Source organism: Bufo bufo, chromosome 4 (assembly GCF_905171765.1).
Source record: "Bufo bufo chromosome 4, aBufBuf1.1, whole genome shotgun sequence".
Taxonomy (NCBI): Eukaryota; Metazoa; Chordata; class Amphibia; order Anura; family Bufonidae; genus Bufo; species Bufo bufo.
The window spans coordinates 73,996,187-74,016,257 of NC_053392.1; the positions used below are offsets into that span (position 1 = coordinate 73,996,187).

Here is a 20,071-nt window from a genome sequence, read left to right on the forward strand (position 1 = left end):
CTGGAGTGCTCCGCCAAAACCAAGGACGGGGTGAGGGAGGTCTTCGAGGCGGTCGCCAGGGCGGAGCTCCAGAAGAGGCACGGCCCGAGCGGGGAGTGTATGAGCTGCTGCAAGCTCCTCTGATCCTGGAGACTGTATGTACTGGTACCCACCTGACAGAGGGTGGCCTGGCCCTGATGCCAGGACGGTGACCCCCAGACTAAGACCCCCCCCCCCCCCCCTTGGTGAAGGAAAGCCACCTACAGTATTTGCTTGGGTGGGGGCAGGGCATTGCTTGTGACCTCTGTGCCCTTTACACTACCTTGAAAGGGGGTCGCCCCCTAAACTGAGATGGGACGCATTGCCTTGGAGACTCCTGTACATTGATCTGTATAGTATATCTGTATGGTCTGAACTGCGACGTTTTCAACTTTTATTTATTTTTGTTGTTTTCATGGTTTTATTTAAAGGGACTCTGTCACCTAATCTGAGCCTTTTAGACTCCTGTGCCCTCATTACAATGGTACCTTTATTTGTGCTGTCCCTCGCCGCCTGCCCCTTCTTTTGCTTTACTGCAGTCCTCCGCAGCGGCTGGTTACATCCGCCCGCTGGATTTCGAGCTACGGACCGGCGCATGCGCAGTCAAACTCCCTGTTCCTCTGCCCATAATGGGCACAGCAGTGCGCAGGTGCAGGACAAGTGTGGAGCGGCGCAGGAGTGAGATTTGTGAGGGAGAAGAGGTAATAATAGGAAGGGAAGTGCGGGCCAGAGAGGTGAAATAGGTGTTTTCTGGGCACATCGCCGAGGGGCCTGGGCACTTGCCGAACCTCATTAGCATACGTTTTAAAAGTCTTTTTTGGAAGATATGGGCGAGGGACAGCACAAATAAAGGTACCATTTTAATGAGGGCACAGGAGTCTATAACCTGATCTGAGCCGTCTAAAAGGCTCAGATTAGGTGACAGTAGGTGTGGGCGATATGCGATATAAATTTGGGCCACGATATGGATTTTCGCCTATATCGCCGGACCGCAATATGATCGTGCTCTCTGCGCGCACCATTTTCTCCTGCCGCTGACCACCAAATGAGGGAGGGACTGTGGCCACCTGCGCCACCAATGAATGTGCCGGCATATCCCACAGGGTCCCCTCCTCTCCCCCATCATTGGTGGCAGTGGGCAGTTCCGATTGGAGTCCCAGCTGTGTAATGCTGGGGCTCTGATCGGTTACCATGGCAGCCAGGAGTCACGCTACTGAAGTCCTGGCTGCCATGTTATGTTAGTGAGCAGCATTGTACTCACGTGCGCCGTGGCCGCCGGTCGCTCCTTCTTCTGCATGAGCGGGCGCATTGTAATGCTTATAGCATTAGCAATGCGCCCGCACAGACCTATGAGAAGGGGCGGCCACGGCGCACGTGAGTACAATGCTGCTCACCAACATACCATGGCAGCCAAGAATTCAGTAGCGTGACTCCTGGCTGCCATGGTAACCGATCGAAAACCCAGCATTACACAGCTGGGACTCCAATCGGAACTGCCACTGCCACCAATGATGGGGGAGAGGAGGGGGACCCTGTGGGATATGGCCGGCACCTTCCATGGTGGCGCAGTGGCCACCGGTCCCTCCCCTATTGGTGGTCAGCGGCAGGAGAAAATGGTGCGCGCAGAGAGCACGATCATATTGCGGTCCGGCGATATAGGCGAAAATCCATATCGTGGCCCAAATTTATATCGCATATCGCCCACCCCTACTGTCACCTAATCTGAGCCTTTTAGATGGCTCAGATCAGGTTATAGACTCCTGTGCCCTCATTAAAATGGTACCTTTATTTGTGCTGTCCCTCGCCCATATCTTCCAAAAAAGACTTTTAAAACGTATGCTAATGAGGTTCGGCAAGTGCGTGAGGGGGGACGGGGTGAGGGGGGCGATTTGATGAGAGGCTGGGGGGGGGGCGATTTGATGAGAGGCTGGGGGGGGGCGATTTGATGAGAGGCTGGAGGGGGGGGCGATTTGATGAGAGGCTGGAGGGGGGGGCGATTTGATGAGAGGCTGGAGGGGGGGGCGATTTGATGAGAGGCTGGGGGGGGGGGGCACATGAGAGGCTGGCTGCCATGGTCAGCTCCCTGCTGTTGTGTGCACAAAGCACAGGGCAGCAGGGAGAGTGTAAAGTCCTATTCACCCTAATAGAGCTCTATTAGGGTGAATATGACAAGGGTTCTAGCCCTTAAGGAGGCTAATGGTTATTAAATAAAAAGTTTAAACCCCCCCCCCCAAAATATAGAAAACAATATATCGCAATATATATCGCACATGCTTAAAATTATATTGCAATATAGATTTTAGGCCATATCGCCCACCCCTAGGTGACAGATTCCCTTTAAGTTTTGCACATTTTTTTTATTTGGACACTCATGCACTGTCTGCGTACACACTGTAACGCGATTGCTATAGGCGGGACAAGAACGGCCGCTTTCTCCTGATATGCGGATGTAGCAAAGCTGAGTTTGTCACACGGCACATGTTCGTTCTAGCGTTGCGTAGGTCTGTGGGTAAACGAGAAGCGACGCAGTGGCCTCCCGTGGAATTCGGCTCTGCCATATCTGTACGTAGTGTATTGCTTTGTTAGAATAAGAGGACAGCAGCTGGCGGTTGCTGATCCCTGTGTTACAAAGCCGAGGTTACACGACCTTCTGCGTAGCGCGGACATCGGCGAGGGACGTGCAGGAGAAGTATCGGAGGACCGGGACAACTTAAAATATGTATCTTTTTAGATAAATAAATTCACCACCTAATCCACCAACGATATTATCCTAATGGACAATAAAGGGGGTTACTCAAGAATTCAGGAGGAACTCCAATGGAGGAGATTAGGGAGTGGAGGGACGCACATACATGTGGATACTATGGATGGAGTTCTCAGTGTGATGTCATAAAGAGGTGTGGCCGGCCTTCACTCCAACTGCCTAGGCCCGTCCAGCCTTAGAAGCAGGAAACCAGGAAGTGAACAGAGCTGGCTGCAGGTGAGGAGGAATTGGCAAGATGGGAAAACTCCTTTAAGGACCAGTGACATACATGTATGGCGGGCATGAGCTGCGCCTGCCCCAACAGGGGCACGGACCCGGCAGTCACAGCCGGGCCCCTACTGCATACGCGGGCAGGGACCACGATGGCAGAGAAGGCAAGCCCAATGCCTTCCATAGGCATCGGGGCTTGTCTCCCACGGAAGCCTGTGAGATCCAGCCCTTAGGCTGGGTCTCACAGGCAGGCTGTCAGCATAAAAGTTGACATGCAATCTATTACAATACAGGTTGTATTGTAATACATTGCAGAGGGGATCGGACCCCAGAAGTTGAAGTCCCAGAGTGGGACAAAAATAAAAAGTAAAAAAAAAATGTAAATTTGAACAAAGCCATTTTGGACTTACAACCTGCGTGTCACCGCCTCTTCTGTGAGAAGGTCTGACAGACGTCCTTCTCTACCTCTTGCATGATGTTCTTTGTTTTGGTTTCACTTTCTCATCTCATTTTCTTCTCCCAGGTGTCACCTATTTTAGACATCCTCTTTCCTTTATATTCCCTCCCATACTGCCTCACTTTGCGGTTTATACTACTTCCTGGATTGAAGTGTTCACTGCTGGAGTCTTCAGCTGCTGCTTGTTCAGATAAGTCCTTTCATGTATTGTGTTTCCTTGCCGGCTTGATTCTAGGTGACCCTGATTCCCTCCGTATAAAGTGCAGGGAGCCGGTGGTCGTGTCCCCTCACTATTATAGGGTTTTCAGGTGTCACAAAGTCTTAGGTACGGGGGCATACAATTGTTTACCTTTGAGACCCTTGTATGTGCTTAGCAGTCAGGGTGAGCTCTTAGGGTTTTATAGGGGCCACCTATATGCTCCTTAGTTTGGGATCAAGCCAGTCGGACGTTTATTCATACTTCCAGCTATCTGCAACTTCATCCGTGACACTGCGATTCTGAATCCACAGATGAATCGGCCAAATCAGTTTTTTTTTAGGGTCAATCAAACAAGGGAAAGGAAGAAATGCAGATGGGGCGGAAGGAAGCACCATAGGCCCCAGAAGAAATCTTCCTCCACAGACGCACTTGGGACGGACAAGGGAGAACGACAAGACACAATCCAAGGAATCGAACAATCTCTAGTCATTAATATTTCTTCCATCGAACTAACTGATGATGAAGCGAGGGTATTAAGCCGAGGATTGGCTTTTTGCCCCTCTACATAAAGTCATTGGTTTGATATAGAACTTGATTTATAGTGTTTTTACAAAAGATTACATTTGAAGGGATATTTTGCTAGGGATGCGATAGGGTTTACTAAAGTAAATAAAAAACTAAATCTTTCAAGCAGAACATATTTGCATCTTTATTCATAAACTTTCAGTACAAATCATTATGTCAAAGTAATAATCAGAGAGATGCTGTACATTGTTTTTCTATACATACATTCACTGCTTTATTTGTACATTCTTTAGTAATCTGAAAATAATCAATATTGATACCAGTTAATAGAACCATGTGTTCCTTAAGAAATTAGTTAACATGGTAAACATCGCAATATGCGTAGGAGCACAATTTAAGAACAGTATTAATGGTAGTGATATGCCACAGCCATCTATTCATCCCCCCCCCCCCCTCCTCCACATCTCCTTTGGTAGCTTTCCCTTACGTTGGCGATTCTAGAATTCATTTACAGAGCTATCTGTGGTATGTAAGAGGATGCACACCATAGTTCCCATCTTTTCACCACCTTCAATCTATTTGTATGTGAAGTGGCATATATGCATTCATGTTGCATGTATTTATTAATTAGAGCCTCCGAGAGGGTCGGCGTAATAGGCAACTTCCAGTAAGTGGCAATTAGCTTTTGTGCTGCTGTTAGTACCCCCGCTGTCCTCCATCTGTGCGTGTATGGGAGGGTTAGTACTCTCCTGATAGAGAGTATGGCTAGTGTTGGGGATAGGGGAAGGGGAACTCCAGCAACTTTAGATGGGTCACTCACATCCTTCCAAAATGGAGAAATGGTAGGACAATTCCACCACATGTGTGATGGTGTTCCCATCTCACCGCATCCTCGCCAACAATCTGGGCTATATGTAGGATTGAAATGCGCTGTATGGGCTAGGGTCAGATACCAACGGAGCTGGTTTTTATGATTTTGTTCTGCATGGTTAATACAATTGGATCTAGCTACTGCCCAATAGAATGCATCTTTCCATTCATAAATGGTCCATTCACAACCCATTTCCTACTCCATCTCATAATGAAACCTGACTTGATATCAAATTGCGGGCCTAGAGCATGGTATGCAGTGGAAAGACCTTTCCTTGCTGGTCTTGATATGTTGAAAAGCCTACTTAATGGTGTGGCTGCAGGTGGTTGGGTCGGTGGTAACTTGATATCATATAAGTGCCTGATTGGTAAATATTGGTAAAAACATGTATTGGGGAGTTGGTGGGAATGATGTAGATCCTCGAATGTTTTAAGGTTGGAGCCCTCCAGTGTCTGATCTAGGGATAATAAACCCCTTTCTTCCCACATCCTGACATCAAGATCTGGAATGAGATAAAAGAAAGCTGTCAGGGGGATTTCTAAGTTGGTAGGAGAGAACAACTCTGTGTTTCTTATGTAATGCTTGAAAGATTTTGACCTCAGAAATTGAGTAATTTCTCCCCTCCACAAAACAATCATGTTATTGAATCCCATATTGAGATAATAAGTAGACAAATTAAAACATTAAGAGAATAATTACTATACACACAATATGTCAAAGAAAGAAACGCCCTTAAAACCTTGGAACAGAACAAAGAGATCATAAAACCCGCTGATAAGGGAGGAGCAATGGTTATAATGGACTCTGAAGTATATTCGGGAGATACAGAGGCAATTGGAGGATAGAGAGGTCTATGAAGTACTATGGACTGACCTGAAATTTGAGATGAGTGCCATAGGAAGTATAATAGAGAAGGCTATTAAAGATAACATAATAGACAATGATTTGGGGGAATTTTTGAGGGTGAAACATCCCATAACCCCTCTACTCTATATACCTCCTAAGATTCGTAAGAGGTTGGAGGATCCCCCTGGTAGACCCATCGTCTCGGGTCAAGGTTCAGTCCTCAGCACTATAGCTGTATTCCTAGACCGGCTATTCCGTAAGTATGCAATGGAAGCCCCCTTGTATATTAGGGACACAGGTCACTTTCTTCTGAAGTTGCCTGAAATCAAACTAGCAGATTTTTTTTCTACTTAGTCTCTTTTGATGCCTCATTATATACATCGATTAAACATGATGATGGATTGAGGGCGTTCAATTTGGTGCTGGCCGGTGCAGGATTCTCTCTGAGTGGTGCACAGTTTGTCCTCCAACTTCTGGAGGTGATCCTCAGGAGGAATTACTGCGATGGGGTCCAACGTGGCCCCAACGTATGCTAACATCTACATGACCGAAGTGGAGGACAGACTTGTGTACCGATCCACTTTTATGGAGAGGATCCTGTGCTGGTGGCGTTATATTGATGACATTTTTTTATTTGGGATGGCACAAGTGAGGAACTAGAATTGTTCCATCAGCATCTCAATACAGGTATTCCTGGTCTACAATTTACCAAAACTGTTTCGGATAGAGAATTACAATTTCTTGATGTGAGGGTCTACATAGAGGATAAATGTATTAAAACAGATTTATATTTAACAACTAAATGGCATAAATCTGCGCTAATGCTCATAGATGGTCAGCCAAGATCACCAGTGATAACTGACAAAAATATCCCATGTGTAGAGACATTTAAATACACTGCTCAAAAAAATAAAGGGAACACAAAAATAACACATCCTAGATCTGAGTTAATTAAATATTCTTCCGAAATACTTTGTTCTTTACATAGTTGAATGTGCTGACAACAAAATCACACAAAAATAAAAAAAATGGAAATCAAAATTTTCAACCCATGGAGGTCTGGATTTGGAGTCACACTCAAAATTAAAGTGGAAAAACACACTACAGGCTGATCCAACTTTGATGTAATGTCCTTAAAACAAGTCAAAATGAGGTTCAGTAGTGTGTGTGGCCTCCACGTGCCTGTATGACCTCCCTACAACGCCTGTGCATGCTCCTGATGAGGTGGCGGACGGTCTCCTGAGGGATCTCCTCCCAGACCTGGACTAAAGCATCTGCCAACTCCTGGACAGTTTGTGGTGCAACGTAACATTGGTGGATAGAGCGAGACATGATGTCCCAGATGTGCTCAATTGGATTCAGGTCTGGGGAACGGGCGGGCCAGTCCATAGCATCAATGCCTTCGTCTTGCAGGAACTGCTGACACACTCCAGCCACATGAGGTCTAGCATTGTCTTGCATTAGGAGGAACCCAGGGCCAACCGCACCAGCATATGGTCTCACAAGGGGTCTGAGGATCTCATCTCGGTACCTAATGGCAGTCAGGCTACCTCTGGCGAGCACATGGAGGGCTGTGCGGCCCTCCAAAGAAATGCCACCCCAGACCATTACTGACCCAATGCCAAACCGGTCATGCTGGAGGATGTTGCAGGCAGCAGAACGTTCTCCGCGGCGTCTCAAGACTCTGTCACGTGCTCAGTGTGAACCTGCTTTCATCTGTGAAGAGCACAGGGCGCCAGTGGCGAATTTGCCAATCTTGGTGTTCTCTGGCAAATGCCAAACGTCCTGCACGGTGTTGGGCTGTAAGCACAACCCCCACCTGTGGACGTCGGGCCCTCATATCACCCTCATGGAGTCTGTTTCTGACCGTTTGAGCAGACACATGCACATTTCTGGCCTGCTGGAGGTCATTTTGCAGGGCTCTGGCAGTGCTCCTCCTGTTCCTCCTTGCACAAAGGCGGAGGTAGCGGTCCTGCTGCTGGGTTGTTGCCCTCCTACGGCCTCCTCCATGTCTCCTGATGTACTGGCCTGTCTCCTGGTAGCGCCTCCATGCTCTGGACACTACGCTGACAGACACAGCAAACCTTCTTGCCAGAGCTCGCATTGATGTGCCATCCTGGATAAGCTGCACTACCTGAGCCACTTGTGTGGGTTGTAGACTCCGTCTCATGCTACCACTAGAGTGAAAGCACCGCCAGCATTCAAAAGTGACCAAAACATCAGCCAGGAAGCATAGGAACTGAGAAGTGGTCTGTGATCACCACCTGCAGAACCACTCCTTTATTGGGGGTGTCTTGCTCAGGGTACTTTCACACTTGCGGCAGGACGGTTCCGACATGCTGTTCACCATGTCGGATCCGTCCTGCGGCTGTTTCGCCGGGCCGCCGCTCCGTCCCCATTGACTATAATGGGGACGGGGGCGGAGCTCCGGCGCAGCACGGCGGTGCACGGAGAAAGCCGCCGGACTAAAAAACCTGACATGCAGTAATTTTAGTCCGGCGGCCTTAAGCCGTGCTGCGCCGGAGCACCGCCCCCGTCCCCATTATAGTCAATGGGGACGGAGCGGGGGCACGGCGAAACAGCCGCAGGACGGATCCGACATGGTGAACAGCATGTCGGATCCGTCCTGCCGCAAGTGTGAAACTAGCCTAATTGCCTATAATTTCCACCTGTTGTCTATCCCATTTGCACAACAGCATGTGAAATTGATTGTCACTCAGTGTTGCTTCCTAAGTGGACAGTTTGATTTCACAGAAGTGTGATTGACTTGGAGTTACATTGTGTTGTTTAAGTGTTCCCTTTATTTTTTGAGCAGTGTATTTAGGTATTAACAGATCTCCTAAAATTAAGGATTTTGAGGAATTAAATCTTACTCCACTACTAACTAAATTTCGCAATAAAGTTAAGGCCTGGAGTAAACTTTACTTGTCAGTGGTGGGGAGGACAAACCTTCTTAAGATGGTATTGATGCCGCAGCTTTTATATGTTCTCCATAATGCCCCGGTCTGGCTGCCAAGGGACAGGTTTAACAAAATTAACTCGATATTTAGGGATTTGACATGGCGCAAAAGACAACCTGGAATAAAATTTGAGACCTTGCAGTATTCTAAAGCAGAGGGAGGTCTAGCAGTTCCCAATCCATGGGTATACTTTCTGGCGGCCCAAAGTCAACACTTTAAAGGATGGATAGAGTTGGGGTCTATGGATATAACTAGCCAGATTCTTAGACATCATCTAAAAGGCAGGGATTTTACTAGAGGGACTAGATGGGAGGTCAGAGAGGTCAGTAATTCCCATACGACGTACAATGCATATGGTTTGGCGGAATATCAAACACTTCAGAGGGTTGTCTGGGATTACAGATTATGCCCCAATATAGCGTTACCCAGTTTTGTCTGAATTCGGATCGTTGACAGGGTTTGATGAGCTGAGCTCACTGTCACTTTGTCAGCTATACAAGTAATTGCTGGAACGATCTTACCCCTTGTAATCAACCATTCCAGTAAAGCAGTGACATTCTCTCCCGCGGACTCATCAAGGTTGTGGTTGCTCCTAGCAACAGCTTTACTGCACCTCCGCACTTCCTCTCTAGCACTCTGGACACAGTCGCAGGGAAGATATGCACTCCTGAGAACCGCACCGCTCTCCACCTCTTTGTCTTCCCGACGGTTGCCCTTGGCAACGGCACATATCTGCTGTTCATCGGATTCTCCAGGTACACAATTTGTAGCATTTTCTCCGCTCCACAGTTGCCAAAATAATGGGAAGTCTTTGCCAAGCACAAACTCCACTTCCAGGGTCTCACATTTTCAGAGCTCCCATTGCACAGGGCCATAGTCTGTTATAAAGGTAAGTGACACCTTAGTTGTTGTCTCTCACCCTCTTGTCACAAAAGTCCAGAATTTCGGGCAGGACCTGAGACACTTGTTGGAGGGAGTCTAGTATAACCCCCAGCGGCATTCCCCCGATCACCATCTCACAGGACTTTTCCCACGCGCTCCACCATTTGGCAGCCATTTTGACAGGTCAGTTTCTTTTACTGTGCCCTTTAAATCCCTGCACAGCTTGCACCTGAGAAAAAAAGTCCAGATTAACCAGCAGTTTTCCAGCAGCACCTGCTCCAGCGAACAAGCAGGCTTCCGGCCCTTTAACCACTTGAGGACCACAGGTTTATACCCCCCTAGTGACCAGGCCCTTTTTTACAAATCGGCACTTCACAACTTTAACGATTTATTGCTCGGTCATGCAACTAGGCACCCAAATGAATTTTACCTCCTTTTCTTCTCACAAATACAGCTTTCTTTTGGTGGTATTTGATTGCTGCTAAGATTTTTTGTTTTTCCGATATTAATCAGAATAGTGAACAAAATACTGGGCACTCTCACTATATATGAGACCACATAGTTTATTGATAATTCTACAACAAGTACGAACAATTAGATATAATATATAAAAACTGTATAATGCATAAAAAATTATTTAGGACGAATAAAAAAGTAATAATGGAATCCGGAATAATTGACCCTTATCTATTAAAATACTCTAAAAATATTCCCTAAAATGTGTGAGTCCTCTGGATGGTTCGGGTTAAGGTAAAAGTCCTGCTGAATAATAGTCCAGTCTACTAATAAATAGAGATGGCCCGAATAGTTCGCCGGCGAATAGTTCCTGGCAAACATAGCTTGTTCGCGTTCGCCGCGGCGGGCGAACATATGCGATGTTCGGTCCGCCCCCTATACATCATCATTGAGTAAACTTTGACCCTGTACCTCACAGTCAGCAGACACATTCCAGCCAATCAGCAGCAGACCCTCCCTCCCAGACCCTCCCACCTCTTGGACAACATCCATTTTAGATTCATTCGGAATCTGCATTCTCAGTGAGAGGAGGGACAGTGCTGCTGCTGATTCAATAGGGAAAGCGTTAGCTTTGGGCAGTGTTCTGTGTCCACAGACTCATCTCCTGTAAGTACAGCGTCCTGACAGCACCCCAAAAAGCCCTTTTCAGGGCTGGTACATCAGTCTGCTTTTTTTTTTAATAGATAAAGATATATTGCAGTTGCCTGCCCGTGTGTGAGAGGCTGCAGGCTCAGTCACAGACAGTACTGTGTGCACAACATTCATACAGGGTGTGACAGAAAATACCTTGCAGATAAAAAAAAAATTATATTTAATATTTTTCACACAGACTGTATTGTGGCCACTGGCCAAATAAAAATAAACACTTCTATTTACCTCCATGTCAGCGATGCGATGCAGCCTCTTCCTGTGTCCCTCCCTGTATGTCCATATATGGAGTCACTGCTTGTATTTCAGAAAAGGTTTCTGCTGGGATTCGAACCCACGACCTTCTGTATCAGAGGCAAAGCATCTAACCTCAAGACCATAAGAGATGCCTTGCTGCTGACTGAAAAAATATGAGACTTTAACTGTTATAGCTGGCTAAGTGTACATCTATACACATGACAGCTGCTCATATATAGAGATATAGCAGAGCTGAGTGTGCTGGGATAGCTGTCATATAGAGATATAGCAGTGTTGGGGCAGCTGTCATGTGTATAGATGTACACTTAGCCAGCTATAACAGTTAAAGTCTCATATTTTTTCAGTCAGCAGCAAGGCATCTCTTATGGTCTTGAGGTTAGATGCTTTGCCTCTGATACAAGCAGTGACTCCATATATGGACAGTCAGTTGCAATGCCTCCTTTATGGCTGTGAGGGTTAATGCTTTGCCACTGATACACTGATACATTGGAGGTTGTGGGTTCAATCCCAGACACATCAGGAGACTTTAAAATACAGTAAGATTAGAGCACATTAGCGAGGGGGCCTGAACATTAAGACCGCTGCTGTGAAGGGGCCCTGAACAGTAAGACATCGATATTTAACTAACTTGAAAATAAACTGTCGGGCCCCGAAGCAGCTGCTTCCCCGGTAGTTACGCCACCTCCTGGCTGCCTGTGTGTAGTGTCTGTGTGTGTTAATAAAAAAATGAATGCGGTCGGACGGGCCCCATAGCTGTTGCTATGGCGATCCCTACGCCACTGGGCTCAGAGCTCTCTGCCTCCTCCCATTGTATGCATGGTCACATGCTGGAGGTTACTGGGAGATTGCTTTGAGTCGGACCTTGCGCTCCTGTAATTTGCCCACTGGCTCCTGGTATTGCCCATACGGCTCAGGTAAGTTTAGCGTTAGGTCCAGAGCTACTTGAGAAACCTTGGCGCGGTGCTCGGGCTCAGACATGTCCTCCAAGCAGGACATGTTGGCTTATTCTCAATTTTACACCAGTACGAGGGTTAGTAAGACCGCAGAGTGCACCTGTCTTTGTTTTTGTTATATTATTTTTACTGTTTATCACATCCACACATTTGCTATCCTGTGTAGGATGTCCATCGTGGTCCGCTGCAGGCATCCTCCATTGTATGCCTTTTTGCTGGGGATTGCCATTAGCAGCGGGCCACAAGTGCAAGATCTGCCCCCCGGTATAGCTGCACCACTGCATATGGGGTTGAGCACTTCCTGCTTTTTAATACCACGCCAATCTGTAGTTTATAAAAGATAACATACATACATCTAAATTCGATTGCCATAATAGTTGTCATCACCATTTAAAGGTGATGGATACTATTTAAATGATCATAAGGGTCATAATGTATATGAAAATGGGGCTCTTTGTCAAATCTATATATCATAATATCTGAATAAATACCTAATGAATAAAAAATTACATAAAAAAATTTACATAAATACATTTAAATACAATGAATAGAAAAGTATGTTACAATAAATGATAAATAAAAACATACAATCATGTTGTTATAAGATCACATAAAATCTAGTGCTTTCACTGTAATAAAAATTGCCATCAAAATTGTCATAAATTGTCTTAAAAACTACCATAAAAGTGCTTGAAGGGGGAATAATACATATGTAAATGCATATGTATACATACATAGCCGACTAACCAGCCGCATATTGAAAAAATGAGCAGGAATCAATACAAGAAAGGTAAGGCGAAGGCTGTCAGTGGCTGCTAACCTGCTCACAATCGTAACATGATCAGCATGCCCCTGCATAGTGTACCAAATAAATGATGAAAATACAACCTTAGTTAACTTGGTAAAAGCAATGGATCGCACAATAAGATGATTGTGCAATAAACCAGATGTACCGCCCCAATGTCCTGATTGTGTTGGGAAATCACATGTTTCGCAATCGTAATTTGCGAAACATGTCATTTCCCAACACAATCAGGACATTGTGGCGGCCAAATTCCAAGGTGTGGAAGTAATCAGAATGTCCCCAAGAGGTGGTGTCACGGCGGACAGGATATAAGATACACAGAAAAATAAACAAACAAGTTTCTAGGCGAGAAGCTGGGGATAAAGGTCACCTCCTAACATATCCCTACCAGCTCTCCCTATACTGCTATGCCCACGATCAGACCCTTAAGGTGGGAATACCGTGTCCTTGTGCCTGGGCTGAAAATACCCTAAAATCCCTAAGATGGTGATAGGGGAATAGAGGCAGCCTGCTCCCTCAGAACCTGGAGGGACAGGTGTCTCTCTAACAGCCTAGACAGCAAAACCACAAGAGAACAAAAACCAACTTATCTTTTGAGCAGGAACAGCCAATCCTTCCTTCCTTGCATACACAGAGCCAGACAGAAGCTATAACCCGCACGGGAGTGGGTGTGATTTAAACTGAAACCAACGACCCCACCCAGTGCACCTGAAGGGAGGCGGATCTAGCCTGACTCCAAAACAAAACAAAAGGCTAGACATGTGATGCCATTCTGGCAGACCTCCGCACATAGCCTGAGCAGGGCATGACAGTACCCCCCTTCTGCTCCGGACACCCCGGGCCAACCTTATCCGGGTGGGATCTGTGAAAAGCCCTCACCAGTCGGCTGGCACTAACATCCAGAGCCGGAACCCACATCCTTTCCTCAGGGCCGTATCCCCTCCAGTGTACCAGGTACTGAAGGGAACCCCGAAGAACTCTTGAGTCAAGAACCCTGGAGATCTCGAACTCTAAATTTCCATCAACCAGAACAGGAGGAGGAGGCAATGGCGATGGTTCCACCGTTTTCACATATTTTTTCAGTAAAGACCTGTGGAACACATCATGGATCTTCCAAGTCTGTGGAAGATCCAGCCAAAACGCTACTGGATTGACCACCACAGATATTTTGTACGGTCCAATAAATCTTGGACCCAGTTTCCAAGATGGTACTCTCAATTTAATATTTTTAGTAGATAACCACACCAGATCACCCACACACAGGTCCGGACCAGTCATACGTCTCTTGTCAGCCATTCGCTTATACCTCTCACCCATCTTCTCCAAAATGCACTTGGATCCTCCGCCAGATAGAAGACAAGGCAGAAGAAAATCTCTCCTCCTCTGGCATCCCAGAGGAACTAGTCCCAGAAAAGGTACCAAACTGAGGATAAAAACTCTATGCGGCCAAAAAATGGCGACTTACCCGTGGACTCCTGCCTACGGTTATTGAAAGCAAACTATGCTAGGGACAAGAATGAGGACCAGTCCTCCTGATTCTCAGCCACAAAGCACCTCAAGTAGGTCTCCAGGTTTTGATTAGTACGCTCTGTCTGCTCATTCGATTGCGGATGAAAAGCCGAAGAGAACGAAAGTTGAACACCAAGCAGAGAGCAGAACGCCCTCCAAAACCTGGAGACAAACTGTGTGCCCCTATCAGAAACCACATCCGAAGGAATGCCATGCAATTTCACAATATTATCCACAAAAATCTGCGCAAGAGTCTTGGCATTGGGTAAACTAGCTAACGATATAAAGTGAGCCATTTTACTAAAATGGTCAACAACCACCAAAATTACTGTCTTACCGGAGGAACTCGGCAGATCCGTAATAAAGACCATAGACAAGTGTGTCCAAGGACGAGACGGAATAGACAAAGGAAGAAGTGAACCAGCAGGTCGAGTATGAGCAACCTTTGACCGTGCACAGGTTTCACAAGCTGCAACATAATCCTCAACGCTCTTACGTAACCCGGGCCACCAGAACCTCCGGGACACAAGATCAAAGGTGGACTTACCACCAGGATGTCTGGCAAGGACAGTATCGTGATGTTCCTTGAATACCTTGTATCGCAGTCCGTCAGGAACAAACAACCTCCCTGGGGGACAAGAACTAGGAGCCCCCTCCTGGGCTCCCAACACCTCCATCTCCAATTCAGGGTACAGAGCGGAGACCACCACCCCATCAGCCAAAATTGGAGCAGGATCCTCTGAATCACATCCCCCAGGAAAACTGCGAGACAACGCATCTGCCTTAACGTTTTTAACCCCCGGGCGAAAAGTAACCACAAAATTGAACCTGGTAAAAAACCAGGACCATCTGGCCTGTCAGACGCTTGGCAGATTGCAGGTAAGCCAAATTCTTATGATCCGTATATACAGTAACCGGGTGAGACGCCCCCTCCAACCAGTGACGCCATTCCTCAAAGGCCAATTGATGGCCAGCAATTCTCTATCTCCTACATCATAATTCCTCTCGGTGACCAAGAGATTCTTGGAAAAAAAAGCACATGGAACCCACTTGCTAGGAGATGAACCCTGCGACAGCACTGCTCCAACCCCCACCTCTGATGCATCAACCTCCACCACGAATGGCTGAGACACATCGGGCTGCACCAGAATGGGAGCAGATGCAAAACTTTCCTTAATAGTCGAAAAGGCCTGCAATGCCTCATCCGACCAGAGACGTCGGCGCCCTTCTTAGTCAGATCGGTCAGAGGTTTTACAATGGTAGAATAGTTCAAAATAAATTTTCTATACTAATTAGTAAACCCCAAAATCCGCATCAAAGCTTTCTGATTTTCCGGGCGGTCCCATTCCAGAACCGCCTGGACCTTTTCGGGGTCCATACGAAAACCGGAGTCAGAAAGCAGATATCCCAGAAACGGAGTCAGAAAGCAGATATCCCAGGATATAAGATACACAGAAAAATAAACAAACAAGTTTCTAGGCGAGAAGCTGGGGATAAAGGTCACCTCCTAACATATCCCTACCAGCTCTCCCTATACTGATATGCCCACTATCAGACCCTTAAGGTGGGAATACCGTCTCCTCGTGCCTAGGCTGAAAATACCCTAAAATCCCTAAGATGGTGATAGAGGAATAGAGGCAGCCTGCTCCCTCAGAACCTGGAGGGACAGGTGTCTCTCTAACAGCCTAGACAGCAAAACCACAAGAGAACAAAAACCAACTTATCTTTTGAGCAGGAACAGCCAATCCTTCCTTGCATACACAGAGCCAGACAGAAGCTATAACCCGCACAGGACACTGGGAGTGGGTGTTATTTAAACTGAAACCAACGACCCCACCCAGTGCACCTGAAGGGAGGCGGATCTAGCTTGACTTCAAAACAAAAGGCTAGACACGTGCTGCCAATCTGGCAGACCTCCGCACATGGCATGACAGGTGGAGATTTAGATAAAAAATTGCTACAGAAAGAAACACAGTGGATTTTCAGGATGCACACGGTTAAACCAGAGGGACTTAATGATTACAACTCATTTACCTGCTTTATCTAGAGCAACCCAAGTCCTGGCTTTTCCATAGCTCCAATATTTTGATCATGATTTCCACAGCTAGCATGGGTACATCAGATTTATTGCACAATCATCTTATTGTGTGATCCATTGCTGTTACCAAGTTAACTAAGGTTGTATTTTCATCATTTATTTGGTACACTATGCAGGGGCATGCTGATCATGTTAAGATTGTGAGCAGGTTAGCAGCCCCTGACAGCCTTCACCTTACCTTTCTTGTATTGATTCCTGCTCATTTGTTACATAGACCGCCGTCTTAGTCCCTACAAACTATAACATATGATGTTTTGACATTCTGAGAGATCGCTCCGCTGAGTGGGCCGACGTGAGGGGCGGGGTTTAACTGTGGCTGGACCACGCCCCAGCCTCTGATTGGCTGGCCCAGGGGCTTTACTTCTCTGAGGGGAGGAACCTCCTCCTCTTAATCCCTGCATTCTGGCGGCCACTCTAGTGCTGTTTGCCGCGGCCTCTGCACATGGGGCCGGCCGCCGGCGGCTTGTCTGCTGCAAAACTTTACCCTGTAAATAGCAATGCTCTCAGTAGTGCTCCTGATGAACCATAATTGGTGAAATGCGTAGAGCAACTACAGCAGTCAGGGTGTGCTATGTGTACCGATAGTCAGGAAACAGGTTGATTTGTGCCCGTACCACAGCTACTGCCTACACATGTCTATCAAGCGGACATTTGGTTGCCTAGCAAGCGGTTAGATATGGACACATGCTTATCAACCTGATCTGCTGGTACACATTTAGTTAGTTTTCCAAGTTGATTCGTGCTCATATCCCAGCACTGCCTGTGAACGTCTCTGATCCAGTTTGGACGCACACGTTTTTGTTGGCAGATTGTCTGAGGTGAACAGATGTTTATCAACTTGAGTGAAATGGGGGATCATATGTAGCAGGGGTGCAGGGACGTAGTGTGTTAATTGTCCGTAAATACCTACCCTAGGCGCACAGTACCCATCTTTTTTATTTATTTTTATTTCAATCAGGAAATACGGTACAAAATGTAATCAAACCAATTGTATCAGAAAATTGTTGACATCGAAAATCTTTATGCTAAACAATGACATATCCTGATCTTTTTTCCTTTTAATAATAAAGCAATTTTCCCCTACCCGTCCCTCCCTACCCCTTAACTGAAACCAACTCATAACTTATTCCCTTAGTTCCATGCTGAAAGAAACTATCCGCTCTTCACCTTATCTCCTGCTATACTACCAGTTTACCTAATTTACCTCCGATTTGGGCTTATAGGTACCACTTGGTTTGTGAAAAAGGTGACATTAATTCACTTTTCTCATCTTTTTTCAGTGTTGATTCAATAAAACTTCTACATTTTTTAACAAATTTGCCTATTGTCTTTTCTTTATTCTTTTCTATTTCTAGTCTCTCCATATACAGCACTTGTTTCATGGTTCCCAAGACTTCCTCCCGATTAGGAACCTTATTGTTTAACCAATGCCTTAAGATTGATTTCTTGACTGACATGAGCAACAAATGTACCCCTTTCACCGATACCCCTTCTCCCCCTTCCGTTGATTGATCTTTATGTATAAACTGAAAGATGCACTGCTGCAGATTAAGTGCTACTTCTACCTCCCAAGTGATTTTCACATAATCTATGGCCTGATTCCATAGAGGTGACAATTTTGAACAGCTCCACAATCCGTATTTCTTTAGGTAGAGCACATTTAGGACATTGTCTCAAATAGTGAGCTGGGGCGTCCTTGTATGAAAGGTCAAAAGCATATGTCGCCCTATGCATAATCTTCAATTGAGTTTCTCTCCACTGTTCGTTAGGTATGGCCCTCCTTATAAAATCCAATCCATCTCTCATCTTCCTGGTCAGATCTCTGTCATCAAGCTCTCTTTCCCATTTAGTAAAGACTCCTTTAACCAGACCTATTGTGCTTATACTATGAATTCTACAATATAGATCTGAGAGAGGTCATGGAATTCTCTACACTTACTAAACCTTCAAACCATGTCAACCTCTCCGTCTCCCCCATCGTAGCCGCTTGCGCAGCACAGTAAGATTTGATCTGTAGGAAGGAAAGGTAGTGAGCAGAAGCCAATTGATATCTTGAGCAGAATTCCCCCCAAGCGATGAGATGTTGGCGTGTATTGTCTAAAAGATCATACAGTTTGCGTATATTTTTCCCTTTCCACTCTCTATACATTTTATTTTCCCTTCCCTGAGGAAAAGAAGGCAATGTCCATAATGGCATCTGCGGGGACAAATACATTGAGAGCCTATAAATCTTCCTTATTTCCTTCCAGGCCATTATGGTATCTCTTAAGAGTATAGACCCTTTTATTTGGGAAGGGATGTCTCGTATGTAATAGGGCCGGTAAATCCCACGAATCTGCCAGATCTTTCTCTAAACTGCCCGCTGAGAAAAAGGAGGTTCCCCAAATCCAGTCTCTGGCATGCCTAAACAGAGCTGCCAAATTATAATGTCGAATGTTCGGTAGCTGAAGTCCCCCTTCCCATTTCAACATCGTCAGTTTCTCGTATGCTATACGGGCCCTTTTTTTTTTCCATAAGAAAGAGACAAAGGCTGACTGTATTCTTTTTATATCCCTGTGTTTTAATAATAGTGGAATTGTTTGTAAGGGATATAATAGCCTCGAAAAACTAACCATTTTTAAAAGATGCGCTCTCCCGCACAAGGATAATGGTAGCTCTGTCCACCTTTCCAGCTCCCCCTCTATCTTTTGAATCAGTGGAGGAAAATTACGGGACTAGAGTGTAGGCGCGGACCGGGCAAGGTGCTTAGACTGGAGGTGCATGGGTGCTGGTGCAAGAGCGACTTAACCAACATAAGGAAGATCAAGACCGCCAAGAAATCAGCTGCAAGTGTGAGTACCGGGCAGCCCCCCCTCCCCCCATCCCCCTGCAGGACAATGGGTATTTTGGGGAAGAGCCGAGGCGGCAGGGGGAAGGACAAGTTGTTGTGGTTGATGGGAAGAGGGGGAAAATAACAGTGGTTAAGTGGAAAAAGCCAGCTTCCGGATTGTGTATAGCCCCCCGAGTTGCCCCCTCTCTCCCCTCCCCTGAATAGTTGGGCTAAGGCCTTGAAGCTGCAGGGGACGGCTGCTGGTGCATAAACTAAAGAGTTTTTATCTATGGCATATAAATCCAAGGCTTAAACACACTCAACAGAGCAGACTGTGCTAATTGAAGGGAGGCCTGGTGGAGCGAGTGAGTCACATTGATAAGAGGAGAGGTGACATGGTGGAATCGGCCTATAAAAAGATTAAGATGGGCTGAAGAATGATATGTGGGGAATGTATTAACCCAACTAACCTTGTGTTTGCAAAAAAAAACGGCATATATTGACACGCTATATGATCGGCAGAGACACCTCGGACTGTTTAACGCTTAACACAACTAACCATAGTAACTGGTCTGGAGCACAGTGGTGCATGCTATAGTAACGGGCTGTGTGACTGAAGTGCATTAATTACACCACTGTGTGGAACGAACTGTTTGGGTTAACTGGCCGCTCACTATATAGGTGTAAAAGCTGTTGCGTCCTATTGTCTCTGGAGCCTCTGATGACATTTTTCACTGCAGGGC

General features: G+C 46.2%; 1 protein-coding gene across 1 annotated transcript in view; it reads right to left on the reverse strand.

Annotated features, from left to right (window-relative positions):
* The window catches only part of LOC120997337 (rho-related GTP-binding protein RhoB-like), a 31,733-nt gene that overhangs the window by 165 nt on the left and 11,497 nt on the right, over window positions 1–20,071 (reverse strand). The gene's annotated exons all lie outside the window — the stretch shown is intronic.